This window comes from Apteryx rowi, unplaced genomic scaffold, assembly GCF_003343035.1.
Source record: "Apteryx rowi isolate R43461 unplaced genomic scaffold, aptRow1 scaffold_38, whole genome shotgun sequence".
In the NCBI taxonomy this organism is placed as follows: domain Eukaryota; kingdom Metazoa; phylum Chordata; class Aves; order Apterygiformes; family Apterygidae; genus Apteryx; species Apteryx rowi.
This window is the reverse complement of record NW_020450307.1, coordinates 3,564,088-3,578,364: the sequence shown is the minus strand read 5'-3', so window position 1 is coordinate 3,578,364 and position 14,277 is coordinate 3,564,088.

The window sequence follows — 14,277 nt, the reverse complement described above, 5'->3', positions numbered from 1 at the left end:
TGAGTGTGCATGTATAACAGAGCCTTATTTCTCACACAAAGGTGCTGAAAACCAAAGGGTACAATGCTACACAAGCCAGTACAGGGTCTATGCACCACTGCAAGTTAAATCCCCAGGGACCCTAAAACTTTTAGGGACTTTGAGAAATCCGGGCAGTATGAACACTCATTGTGTAAGGATGAGTCTCACCTTGTACAGCAGCCTGTTAATACGTTCTGATATGAATGCTTACTCTGTACAGGTAGACCATGTCCAAGTCTTCATCCAGACATGGATGGAGCCAAATTAATGATTTGTAAATGCCACTGCTCTAGATAATCATCTCATAAAGGGACTTAGTATTTTAAATGTGGAACAGAACTGAGATATGTACATAAAATTCAGACAGCTCCAGAGTTTTGCTTTGTTGCCTCTCTGAATAGTGTGCATACTGAATTGCAAGGTAGCTTTTTATGTTTAAAGGGCCCAACTTAGTCACTCCATTACATTGGTTACATTGGTCCATTACAGCTATCATTTTCAAGCTAGTACCTAAGCAGAGATGCAGGGCTCCATTGATTCAGAGTGGTTGAGGATCCAATATGTTAAAAAAAAAAAAAAAAAAAAAAGCTTCAAGCTCTGTTACCAGTTTACAGCTCTACAGTTTTTTCCATCTGTGCTTTTACGGGGCCAGGTTGTCTGCAAAATGTAGGCTTGCATTAATCCTGCAAGGAACAGGAAGGAGCTAGAGATTGGTCCTGAATCTCTATGTGCAGTTCCCAGTTCAGGCAGGAAGCATTAGTATCACTATAAGAGGGCAAGACTTGTGCCTAATTTGGTCCCCAGCCTGCAAATACATGCGGTTTTTTAGATATGAGTGGTCCCATTTAAGGACCTGTAAAATGCAGAGCACCAAGTGCTTGCAGTATCAAATCTTTAACACAGGAGGCAATATTACCACTTCCAGGGTTTAGACTTGAGCATTTTTCACCAAGGCTGATGGAGCTGGACCATTTGGCCCTTTACTAGAGAAAGGAAAGGAAGAAGGAGGTGCTCCTGCAGAGCCATTTTTCTCTGGAGGGTCAAATGAAGCCTATAAACAACTTCCATGTTCCCCTCCTCACCCCATGACTGAAATTTAGTACGCTGCAGCAGTTTGATACACAACTGAGGTAGCCCAAAAGAGGATGCGCCCCTGGGGCCAGGGAAGAGCCAATCAATCAGTTTCAGTCATTGTCCCCTAAGGTCCGAAGCCTCACAAAAAGAATTACTGGTACTATTCACTTCTTTCTGTTTCTCAAGGTCTCTCCCAGGAGTCAGGAGTGGCTGCCCTTGAGAAAGCTTCTTTTTTAAGATGTCCAGCCCACATCCCTGTTGATTTGAGCAAGGACCTGGCTCACAAAAGAGGCAGTAAGTCATTGAACTACATACTCTTACCATAAGAAGAATTCTCCTCACTCATGCACTTGCTCCTCTGTCACTCCAGCTGACTTGTTGTTTAAATTTGGCCTCCGTGTTATTTTAGGGGAATGATTCCTTCCTTAAGGAGTACCAGCTTCTAATCAAAACCTTATCCATTCCCAARCTCAATGCAGCAATGTATTTCTGCTTGAGTTGCTACATAGTTGAAATGAATCCTTGGGAGGCCGTAGCCCTTCATATTCCTCTGCTTGGTTAGGCAGAGCAGGATAAGCATTTAGCTGTTGTTCCTTTCCTGGGTTAAATTGCTTCGTTTCTAAATGGAACAGAGTGATTAACGCACCTGTTCTACACATTGAAAGCACTGCCTACAACAGGGCAGATTATAAGGCTGAAAGTTCCTAAGCAGTTCAACCATGGAGGTTATTGAACTGTAAGTGGGGAAAAATGACCCTTATAACAAGCATCCTGTCCTCTAACCACCTTTTACAGCCAAGTGTGGTAACCTACAAGGAAATCTTTCAGCCTCCTGGACAAAAGCTGTGCCATGCAAACACATCACAGCTCTAACCACTGTTTGGAGATAAGAATGCACTACTGTGCTTCTGAGGAGACACACACAGTTTGTATGCTAGAGCAGACACGTCCTGTCTCATCTCATTCAAAGCAGTATCAAGGTTTGGTAGCACCTAATGGAGAGGTTTCCAGCAAAAATCTTTGTTGGAAGTATTTATGAGCATAGCCATTTACTATATCTAAAAATACTTGTTAGTACTATGGTCAACATCTTACCCTCTTGTCCAAATGTTCCAGTTTGGCCTAAATTGTGGTGCACAGCCTTTCTGTGAGAACTCCTCCTGATGCATGTTGTTGTTTGGTTCACCCTTTAAACATCGTTACCAGACAGTGTTAGAGTAGATCCAAAAAATCCAGCACTGTCTAGTAAGATGCCCACAGAGGACCATAGTCTGTCCAGCAGTTGGAGAAATGGAGCATCTATCAATGATTCCACATTCTTCAGGATATCAGTGTTCCATAARAACTAATGGAAATGACTTGAGTAAGGTTGCCATATGTCACTATACATGTAAATAATTTACCAGATACATGATGGGCAGAAGGATGACATTTGATACTAAAGGATAGCCTGAAAATTATGGTGGATTTCAGGAGACAAAGATGATATAAAAATTTGATTTACTAGAGATCTGAAATAGAAACATAAGATTAAGTTCTAGTTCAACATGATGTAAAAGCAGTAAGGTTTCTTATATTTTGTTCCACCTCTTCCTCCCTCCCTACTCTTTTTTGATTCACAAAAATGCCAATGGCTTTAAGTCTTTCCAGTCAATTAGAAAGACGCACTGAAAACTGGTATACAAAGAAATCAGTACTAAGAAGGGCTCAAAAGAGTGACAAAGACGGCTTAGCATTTAATACAGTTCATTGCTTTTACAATAAATGCTTTATCGTAGTGGGTTTAGTTCAAGGGATGCAGACAAAATTGGATCTTAAATAAAAGTAGCAGTGACAGGAGACTTAAGTGTATTTTTGTTAGTCAGTAATGTAATTAAGCATAATGAATACTAATGATAAAGATGACAAGGTGTCTTCCTGCTTTGTTTTCTTTTTCTTTCTTTTTTTTGGAAGAGCGAGAAATGTGCTTAAGCATGTCATGCAACAGAGAAGGTAAAAATCTAGCGCACACTTCTCAACCTTAAGCATTTCCTTATATAAGAGCTCCATGTCATTCTAAGTGGGCCTGTTACTGTAAGGATCCCATTTCTGCCTCTGTCCTTGGCCCTCTATCACACAGGAGGAAGGCAGCATGATTTGCTCTGTCTTCCTTATTATCCCTTATTGTCATTCTTGTCTCTTCAGGATTGTAATGGCCTCTAACTATGCAATAGCATAAGAGAGCTCTGATCTGAGCTGGACTGCATAGGTACTATTCTACTGCATGTAGTATTTATCACAGCCTTAAGGTACTCATAGTCTTTGTGGATCCAGCTTGGTAGTTTACATGGTACATACAACTTTTGTATAAAACTAAACTGTAACAGAATACATTTCATCCAAGCTACATTTCAGTGAATCAAACAGTTTACACTTCAGAATAGGGTTCAAAGCAACAGCCAAACTTTTCAATTCAAGCCATGTATCTGGAAGAGATTCTTTGGGGCAAGAGAGTTCTTGTTGCTGCTTTGTTGCATTTTAGAATGGTTAACACCTGCCAGGCACACTAAACATCTGCCCATAAAGCCATGTGTCAGATAAAACCATCTAACAGCAATAATACCTTTCTCAATGATAACCTTGGAAATCATTATTTACAGTACCTTTAATATCTGATAACTGGAGAAGAATGACTTCTTGTATTGTTTTAATTCTTGGTAAAGAACAAAAACCATCTGGGCACCATTCAAGACAACATTCAAACTTTAGACTGATTTAGTTCTTTCCAAGTGATTTTTAACTAGTGCCGTTGATTGGTGGGAAGAAACCTCAAAATGAGAATCAAGTCCATCATATTTTAAAATGCATTATTATATTAGCCCCCTAAAGTAATGAAAACAATCGGGAGGAACTGGTCTCTCTCTCTCTAAGAAATGACAAATGGATGTAAAAGTATATCTGTAAAAAATAAATATAATGTTATAAGAAAATTATACATTGCATAAAAGTTTAAAGTTTTAAAAGAAATGCCTTTGCTATTTGCACATTCTACTGGAGAGGAAGAGTCTAAAGGAATTGCTGTGAAAAGGAGAGAGAAGATACAGTAGCAAAGCTGAAAAAGTAAAATCTATGTTTGGATTTCAGGACACCATTTCTTAATTCATCTCATAACAGATGAAGAGAGTATTTTGTTTTTGAAGGAAGATTACAAACTAGAAATCTCAGATGTTAAATTTCAATAAAATGTTCACTTTCATTTTCTGCAAAGCTACAATCGATGTTTGAAAGTAAATAAAAAGAATATGTCTGGAGAAGACTAATTGCATTCATCTTACTAACTACAAAACTTAACATTTTCATTTGAATGTATTCTGTCATTGCAGTATCAGATGGGTGCTCTGCTCAGGGTTCTGCACAGTTTTCTATTTACAGACTCACTCTAACATTATATTCTAATTCTAGAATAAGGACAAGATATTCTCATGTTTGCTTTTACCCTTTATTCTAAAACTCAAAGGATTTCATTTTAAGTTTATTCATGCTTGGGGAGATTTGACAGTCAAGCATGGATTTCTCTATTGGCCACTAACCTCCGCTTCCCACTTCGCTGTTGAACTTTTCCACGTTGTACACGAAACACCATAATCATCATTACCAGGCAGTATTAGAAAAACAGAAAACATCCAATGCTGCCCAGTAAGATGGTAATGGCATCTCAAGATCATGGTCTACAAGCAGCAGCTATACCACAAGCTAGAAAGCCTGATTATTTGGAGAAGAAAAAAAAATAATGGGGAAAAAAAAGAGACATAAAAAAGACCATCTTGTAGTTGTTCCTCATTTGTGATTTCAGCAGTTAGCTAGCAAATGCTATTCATTTGGGAGAGGAGGAAACAACATTCTGAAAACGTATCCCAGAAATATTTATACAGGTTGTATAGTTCTGCCTCTTCCCTCCCCACCCCCTTTCAAAACTGTCACTTACCAATAAGTGGTCTCATTTATATTTACACCTAATGGAACACAGCTATGAGCTGCAGAACGTTGCAAAATAATATTTGAGATACAGGCAAGTACAGCCAACCCTATGCCCTACCTGCTACTGTAAATTAAAAATCTCAATGTGGGGAAATGCAAAATCTAGGAAGAAGCCTAAGTTTGCAGACTTTGCTAAATTACTCTCAGCTTTTTTTCAAGAACCTCCAAGTGTTTAAGCTTTTCTATGTTTTTATTAGGCAACCATTATTTTCTGATTCCTTCACTGATCCTCTAATCAGATTTATTTTTCTGGAGTCCAGAGACCTCACAGAGCATAGTTATTACAAAGAAATTGGAAATAATATTTAAATTCTAGGAGTGTTTGGACCCTCTTACTCTCCACAGCATCTCTTAAACTTGACAAGATTTTTGCATGTGTGTATTTTTTYCATATTTTCTCATTACATTAAAAAAAAAATACATGGGCCTCTGAAAAACTGTGCAGCAACTAAGCAACTTTTTTTGTGTGTGCTCAGCACACACAGCATTGACAAATAACACCCTTGAAAAGTGAAGCCTTACAACCTGACAAACGTACCTTCCATTGCATTCTGAAACCAGCTGGAAATCCCTGTTTGCCAGACACTGCTGACAGATAAACCTTCTGTACACTAGTGGCTACAGTAGGCTGTTTGTCCTTCCCTCCCTCCACCCATCCCCGCCTTCACCTGCTCAGCTGCCAAGTTCCTTACCAGAACCCCACCATTTTGATTAGCGACTAGGTACAACAGTAAAATGGTCTCCAACTCAGCAAACATTCAGGGATGCAAAACATGCAGCTAAAAGTAGGGGAAGAGAAAGTGTTGTTTCTGTCCAGATAACGTCAGATCACAAAAGCTCGATTCCTGAATACAGAGAGCTATTTTAATTTACAACAGCGGAGACAACCAAACCCTTTAGAGGAGCTCCTTGCATAACAACTTCAAAACTGTAGTTGGGTGAAAGCCATCCTCAAACTCTCTTAGTAGCACAGCAGCTTTTTGAACTGCAGGACTGCATTCAATGTAGAAAAGGTGAAAATGAAGTGAAAAATAGCTAAATCAAAATGTGGTGAAATGATGAATAAAGCCATTTTTGCAACTATAAGCCAATCAAGTTAAGGCAGCTACAGCTGCATGTCATTATGTACATTACCTAGTATTTTAGCTAAGTCAGTGCACTACTATAAATAAATAAATAAATAAATAAATAAAAGGTTTGGGCTTTTTTTTTTTTTTTAATGAGAAGACACTGAACCTGCCCATCACTTCCTTGCTATTAGGTAACTGTCAAAAAAAAAAAGATAAAGCTTCACTAAAGCAGCTGACAGTCAGACATGTTGCACTTAACCATTACAAAAGGAAGTTTGTTTTCTACATCAATAATTTATGGAATTTAAAAAGAAGGCAATGAGAAGGAGAATTAGACAATAATAGCTATTTGTCTAAAATAGTCTCAATGTTAGGTGTGATAGTTGTATCTGAAATAAATGTAATTAGAATGGAGGATTTCTAAATAATAAAACCCCAGGGTGGGTTAAACAGTGTTCTGATACATATCAGTGAGAACTATCAATGCATATAATATTAGATCAGTTGTTTGTTAGAATTACCATTGTTTATAAAAATTGCATGGTGCTTAGTTAGAGCAAAAAATATTTGATTGAACATGAAGTTGAAAGAAAATGTTAGCCAACTGACAACAGCAATTTAGGAAATAAGCTAAGATTCTGACTAGCTTTATCATTTTGGCCTAAAATCTTGTCAGGGTGTGAGATTTGTGAGCCTTTTTCTTTGCTCCCATATTGACAGAACCAGTCCACTTAATAGCGAATTAGCAATAGCCGGAAGTTAGAAGACAAAACAATAAAATGAGAATTCARTTTTACAGGGCTTCATGACTTTTTCCTCCTTTCTTTCCTGGTTGTGATATCTCTTTCTAGTTTGAGGATTTTCTTAAACCAATGAAAAAATCTCTTTATAGCTGTTTATCCAGGTAGGGATAAGGGAAAAGTAGATGTTTGCTTGATTGTACTAGAATCATATCACACAAAGTCTCACTTAATGATCAGAAGTAGCTAACTGATAATAACAAACCATATTCTCTGCTAGCATTACACTGGTACTAATCTGTCGCTTTTTTAATACAGGAAACAATGTATCTTTGAAAATTTCTTGAGAAATGACTCCTTCCTATTTGGCATCAATACAGGAGACCCAACAGCTGAATTTTCACAAAATCCTCAGAGACTGGAGGTGATGGGCACACGTAAAGAGGGTTGGCTTCTCACAGCTCACACTCCTAACAAATAGAACCAGACCTTCAATAGAAAAGGCCATCCAGCAGTGCAGAATCACAGGCCAGAAACGCAGTGCTGTGTAAACAGGTAATAAGAACCATGGCTTCTGGTCTCCTGGTAAATGTCTTCACTTTGCTGGAGGCTGTTGGGAGAGTTTTATCATTTCATTGAGGAAGATATATTAGGGTTCTTCTGACCTAGATGCCAGTGTTACTGTTGCTGCAGTTGTGGGGCCCTTCACTCGAACCCATGCCACCCCTTTCATTTGCAAGTAACAAGGAGGTTGCTCCTTGCCTCGGAAACCGACCTCCTGACAAAACAGTCGTGCCCCTACAGGCTTGCAACAGACCATGCTGTTCCGTATAAACCACTTCTTCAAAAATGCATTCACAGATTTGTCTAAAGTCATTCAAGTCCCTTGAATATGCTGTATAAGGAGATGCATCTCATCAGGTTAGAGTGGGTGTGGGATCATATATTTGAATTTACCAATCCAGTCCTGCCCTCAAATACCATGTTCAATTCTCTTTACTGCAAACAAAGGTTGCTGCATGGATCATGTTTGCCAGTGCCTCCCGTAACTGAGGGGTACATGGGACCATTTCTCCCTTGAACTTGGAACAGGAAATAACTGAGATGTCAGCACTTATAGAGAACACAGATTTTTTTTTTTTAAGCTATCTCCTTCAGCTGTTAACAGAGCCTTTGCTTAATCTTAATATTTTACACAACAATAACCTCCAAAAGCTGCCAGAAAATTTCTTTATCACTTAAAAATAGTGATAACAGAAAGAAAAGTGCATAAATATTTCAAATGAGCATTTAAGTGTGCTGTCATTGCCTCACCCTCTCATGACACAGAATGGGCAATGCTAAGTAAGTGTATCACAGACTTTTGCACCTGGTGTGAGATGAAAGGTTATTTTCTGAACTCAGCTAGAAAAGGCCCTGAGCCACCTGACCTAGGTCTAAGCCAGACTAGATGATCTTTAGAGGTTCCTTCCAAGCTAAATTTTCTGTGATCTGGCACTTCTGATGCCATCTCAAAGATGCTATAGGGGCAATTCAAGTCAATCATCTCTTCATTTCTGACGTACTGGGAATTAACTCAACAGGTGCAGATGTTGGCCTGGTCTTAACTATTTTCTGATGGTACAGCAATATTTCAACCTGGTCTAAATTATTCTCAAACTGTGGCCCAGCTAAAAGGCAACATCTCTTGCTTTTAAGAGATGAGATCACAACTATACTAGAAATATATCCTAAGGTAACTATTTACTTCCCTAAGGCATTCAACAACAATTTTGCCCTGCCCTGTGCCCAGTGGATCTTTTCTTAAGGCAATTTCTTACTACTGAAACCCTTCAACAATCTCAGACAAAGCTGTTATGCTGACCCAGAGGTATGTCCAAGCCAAAACACAGATACAGAAATGCCACGAACTAATGCTCGAAAGGTATAAAATCCAAATCATGCCAAAAGGTTCAGTGGGACACCTCATTCTGAGGCCAGAATGCATAAACCAGTGCCTGGCAAGCAGTATTCCGCCATCTCTCACATCTCTCCTGCTCGCCAGAGGTAGAGAATGCCTAAAAGAGAGATATTTCAATGGGAGAGGAAAACCTTGGCTCTTTCCCCAATAGGTGTAAAGAAAAGCAAAAGTCAAAAGGGATGGGAAATAAGGAATTTTACAGGGGTCTTGCTTTAACACTCCTTCACCATTTTGACTTGGACACACTTCCTGATAGAGAAAAAACTTGAAGTCAAATTAACTCTAATCTTAAATCCAGCTCTCACTGGGAATGCCCCTTCACTAATGCTGCTTGGAAAGACAGGTTTTATTCCATAAAGCAAGGTGAGGACATTAGATCAGTTCATTGCAATACGCAAGCAGAGAACTGGGTCTGTGAAGGGGACAACGGGCCATTTTTCATCAGCTTTACACAGCAGTCTTACAGGTGCTATCTGTCAGTAACCCTCAGCCCAGGTTTTCAGGCAGTTCTCCAAGGACCTGGAGAGAAACATAGTTGCCCATCTTAATTTAAAGCTTGTTCATTTCTTACCCTTTGCAATTGCAAAAGGTAGGGTAAGTAATCTATGAGGGTTCTGCTGCTACAAATATATCGGTTTCTAAAGAACTGAAATGGGGTCAACCAGTTCACTTCACACATGCCAACAGAAAGACATAAAAAGGTACCAGACTGGAATAAATTAATTGCAGAAGGGTGAAAGGTCCCAGTCCATTATGCCATTCCCTAGGTCTCCATTTAGAAGGGAAAAAAAATGTTTTTAATTAAAATGCTTTTCTTGATATAATATGTCCTCCAYTGACAATTTTTACAATTCATTCTGCTCTATCCAGACTCTGTCTCTCTAGACTGCATGCTAGATTGTCCTTTACAATCTTTTTATAGCAGGCAAAAAAATAGCAATTAGAATACTTACGATTGGTAAGACTGGATGAAGAGGTTAGGGCCAATTGCATTCTGCCTCCATTCCCCACAGCAAGTGACAATACAAAACAGAAGTCATTGCCATATCAGAAATAAAGATCTGCCAAAGAGCAGGATTTTACTCACAGTATATTACTACAAAAGGACAATCCTGTAATATCAGGCAATCAGAAGTTACAGTTGACCTGCTAAATCATCCAGTCCTTCCTCCTTCCTTCCCACCAAAGCTAATTCACATCTAGTATTTGATAGAACTGTTCTCAGAAGAATCCTATGCATTAGAAATGTCCTAGACTGGGCTCCTGAAAGCCCTTCCATCAAACTTTCTCTGTAATTTCTTGCAGTTCCGTTTCCAGTGAAAACATGGGCTCTTTATTGGTTTACAATTTATCAGGAGAATATTTTGTTAGCACACCATAGGTCAACCCACCACTTTCAAAGGAGTTACAAATGCCACTTTCACAAAGGTATCAGACCTGTATCTCAGTGCTACACTAACTTTCAATCAGAGCTTCAACAGTCACTTCTTAAGGCCTTTGTACTATATGGGCTTCAATGAAAACCAAATACCTAAAAATTAAATCAACTAGGAATCAGGTGGAATGTACCCAGAGTAAAAAAAATTTCCTCTGCATAGGTTTCATATATAAGCTGGGCAATGGTAATATGCTGAGACTATTACAAAGGCACATATTTCTTAACTGCATAATGTAGTTCAGATAAACCATTTCTTATACCTTGCTCTTGTGTTAATCATTATTCAGCCTAACAATGGCTGGTGAATTTGCTTTTCAAAACTTCATATCATTTATAGCCTACCCATCAGCATTGTAAAATGAAACTGATTTCTGTTGCAAAAAAAAGAAGGAAAAAAAATCTAACATTGTAGCAGACAAAAAGCGTGAAATAGTTTCCAAGAAGACTTAAATCCTTCCTAGGGCTCTTTCTGGAGCGGTTTACAGCTAGCCCATTAAAATAATAATATTTTTTGCTCAGTTTGCCCAGCTGCTGACAATAACAAAACACAAAACAAGAGAAATAGCCTTTGTGTGATCTTCTGCACAATACAGTATCTATTTAACTTCTTTTCCTCCATAGTASCATAGGAGATATTCCATATATGAAATAAGTATCAAAAATGAATTATATGTAGTCAATTCAAGGGAATCTTATGCTACATATTACAAAGTGGCAATTTTGCTGTTTATATTGGCAGTCAAAGGACCAACACCTGATCTCTGCTATGATATTACACATCCAGAATACCTAATAAAGTTAATGGGGTTATAAAGCTCTTATTGTCATAAAACTGAGACCAGAAAATTAACTGCAAGTTTGTCACAGGTTTTGTTCATGGAGTAGCTGCTACTCTGAAAGTTCAATAGCACTTAGTGTGAGTTAGGAGAATGATTTTATAAGCATTACCTTAAAATGCTTAAGTGTAATTTTGTGTGTTATTTTGAGAAACACCATTTTGATCTTCACTTTAGCACATGTAACTCTCTGCATGGGATGTGAGGAACTTTCACAGTTCTTCTTTACTACAAGAGTTGCCAAGAATTTCACAAACTAAGGAATGTTTTGCTTAGTGTTCCCTAAGAAGGTTACTCAGAAACACAGGCAATACTAAATAATCAGCATACCATAACCACCTGCTAGCTAACAATATACTTGCAATGACAAACTATAAGACACAGAACCTCCCAAAAGGCATGGTGTACTAAACAAATAAATCACAGAATCCATTAGTCAACTCAGCCTGCAGGAAGAGAAGTTAAATGGAAGCAACCATGCAGCCACTTTTAACACACACATTTCTCTCACGAATCCTCATTTCACCCCCAATAGTAACACTGGAGCTTCTGCTTTTGTAATATGAAATCACACACATCTATTTCTATCTAGTTTGCTAGATAAAGATAGTTTGTTAGAAACTGATAGCATGCTTGTTTTCCATTGGACTAATAACCAATTTCAGCTCATATTTGTCTTTAGTCCATTTTAAGTGAGACTTATTTAATACTTACCAAACAAATGAACCATTAATACTGAAAAGCAAAACAAGGAAAAAGAAAAAACCTGCAAACTATCCAAACAACTTGTTGCTCACATTAGCCCTGCCAGTGAAATAAGCAGTTCATGCCCACAAGAGGCCTGGGAGTTAGGAGAATTTCTTGTTCCATAGATCATGGCACTTGCTTTTAGTACATTCAGTACAAGTGTGGTCACAGCACAAAATTAAATGCTGTGTCTGGAGAGATGACACTAACCTATTATGGCAGAAGCAGAAAAAGTCTAAGATGCATCATCAAAAAAGAAAAATCTCCAAGCCAATTAAGCTAGCATGTAGCTAATATACTGAGAAATAAATCCTTCCTTTATCCCCCTTTCTTCTCCCCCAGATAGTACCTTTTGCAGGTAGGCCTGCAAACAGGGGGAAACTATACTTCAGTCATAAGCAGGATCTTTCAAAAGCAGCAAGTCAAGAAGAGAATGAAAAAGACAGGAGAAGAAGGGAATCATGGAAGAAGGTGGTTATAATCTTACCGTTGTGAAACATTCGAGGCACAAAACGCAAAGTAAAGAAACCCAATACAAAACCAAACCAAAACAAAAAACAACACCCCCCCCCAAAAAACCTCCAGCCCCCCCCATCTCTCAGTTTTCCGAGTCCTCAGTGTGCTTTCTCTGGCTATTCGGTACCCATGAAATATAAAACCACCCTAATGGTCACCCAGGTTACCGACTTCATTTAGTTAATCATCACCATTATTACCAATGCTCAGGCCTTGAGAAAAAAGGAAAGATTGACTGAAGAGGACTGGAAAACAAGGAACTTAAACGAACCCCACCCCCACTTTTTTTTTTTTTTTTTTAAGAGCAATAGTAATTAGCTTTGTACCTATATTACCTTTCTTTTCCCCTCCCCTCTCTTCCACTTCCTTACCTGCCTCCTCCACTCATTTCTCAAGTACGCAAAGTTCTACCAGCTTTAAAATGATTAGATATCAATTATCCTGCAATGGGAATGCAGAGACTACCCAGGTAGCTGCAGGTCTGAAAAGGAATGCAGCTCCAATGTGGGGGGAAAAAAATAACTTGTTAGTTAATCTGTAGGGCTGAGCCTTAATCAATAGTCAAGGACTATGAAAAGAACAAAGCATGTGAAACTTAAGCCTTTATATCTTTGAGCTCCATCAGATAAGCTATACCTGCAGTCTGAATGTACAGGCAGGCTTGTTTGTAAGCTTAAAAGCATCAATGCAAACTAAGTTCTGTTTCTAGAGTTCAGAGTATTTATTGATGTAGAATTACTTCGGCTACAACCTAAGTTAAAAAAAAAAAAAAAAAAGATTACCCCTCTAAAACCAATTTATCTGACTCTAATAACAGAGCCATTTAAAAAAGCTAATTAAAGTGAAATGTGCATCCCAACTGTAAGATGTAATTTCCTCAGGCCACTTCCACCTGCCCAAAATATGTAAGAACATTCTAATTAACTTGTTTTGCAAACAAAATGTCTAACAAATTAACATCTGATTGCACCCATATTTTATGTCCAATTTGCATTTTTGTAATTTTCAATCTCATTATATACGGTCTTATAAGAAATGCAGCAAATTCACTTCAGCCCTTCTGCATTTTTTTAAAGTAAAGACAATAAGAAAATCCTATTTCCTAGATGAGTAAACCTTCACAGAAAAAGAGGAAGCCTAGGAGAAATTTAATGTTTTATGACTATCATATTGAAGAAATTTTCAAACACTATCATTAACTGGTATATGATAACTGAAGTTTTAGCGTATCATTTACAGTCTGATTAAATTAGCAGCATTGTTTTAAGGAGGATTTTTCTTTCTGAAATGAGAAAATTCTGCTCAACTCTTGATACAACAACATGTATCAGTAAAACTATCACCAAGCCAGTTTCAGACTCACACTCCTTTGAACTTGCTAACTTCGTGGGCTGAACATTTCAGTTAGTATTAAACAGGGGCAGGGTCCAGACCCAGCCTGCCTGATCTAACCAAGAGAAGAATTTAGCCCCCATTCCTTTTGAAATACAGAACAGCATCATTGTGTCTGGCACTTAGAGTTTGATGCTAGTCATTCCCAGCTCTCTGCAACTTATTATTAATAGTATTATTATTGTAATTATTTTAATAATATTATTATTAAAATAATTTTTAAGTTCTGATTGTTAGTTTTCCTGACATTTGTTTAGCTTGCCAGGGTTTTGTCCATGATTACCATGGCGCCTAACTTAATTCATGTAAGAACTCCCCATGCCCTCACCAGGACTGCTTGTTGTGTGGGATGGGAAGAGGAGACAGAATTCAGTATTTATCAAACAGTTTCCAAAATCTGAGCAGTCATATGTTTTTCTGTAACGTTTTGGTTTTCTGAAGTTAGTTGCCCATGTACCACACACTG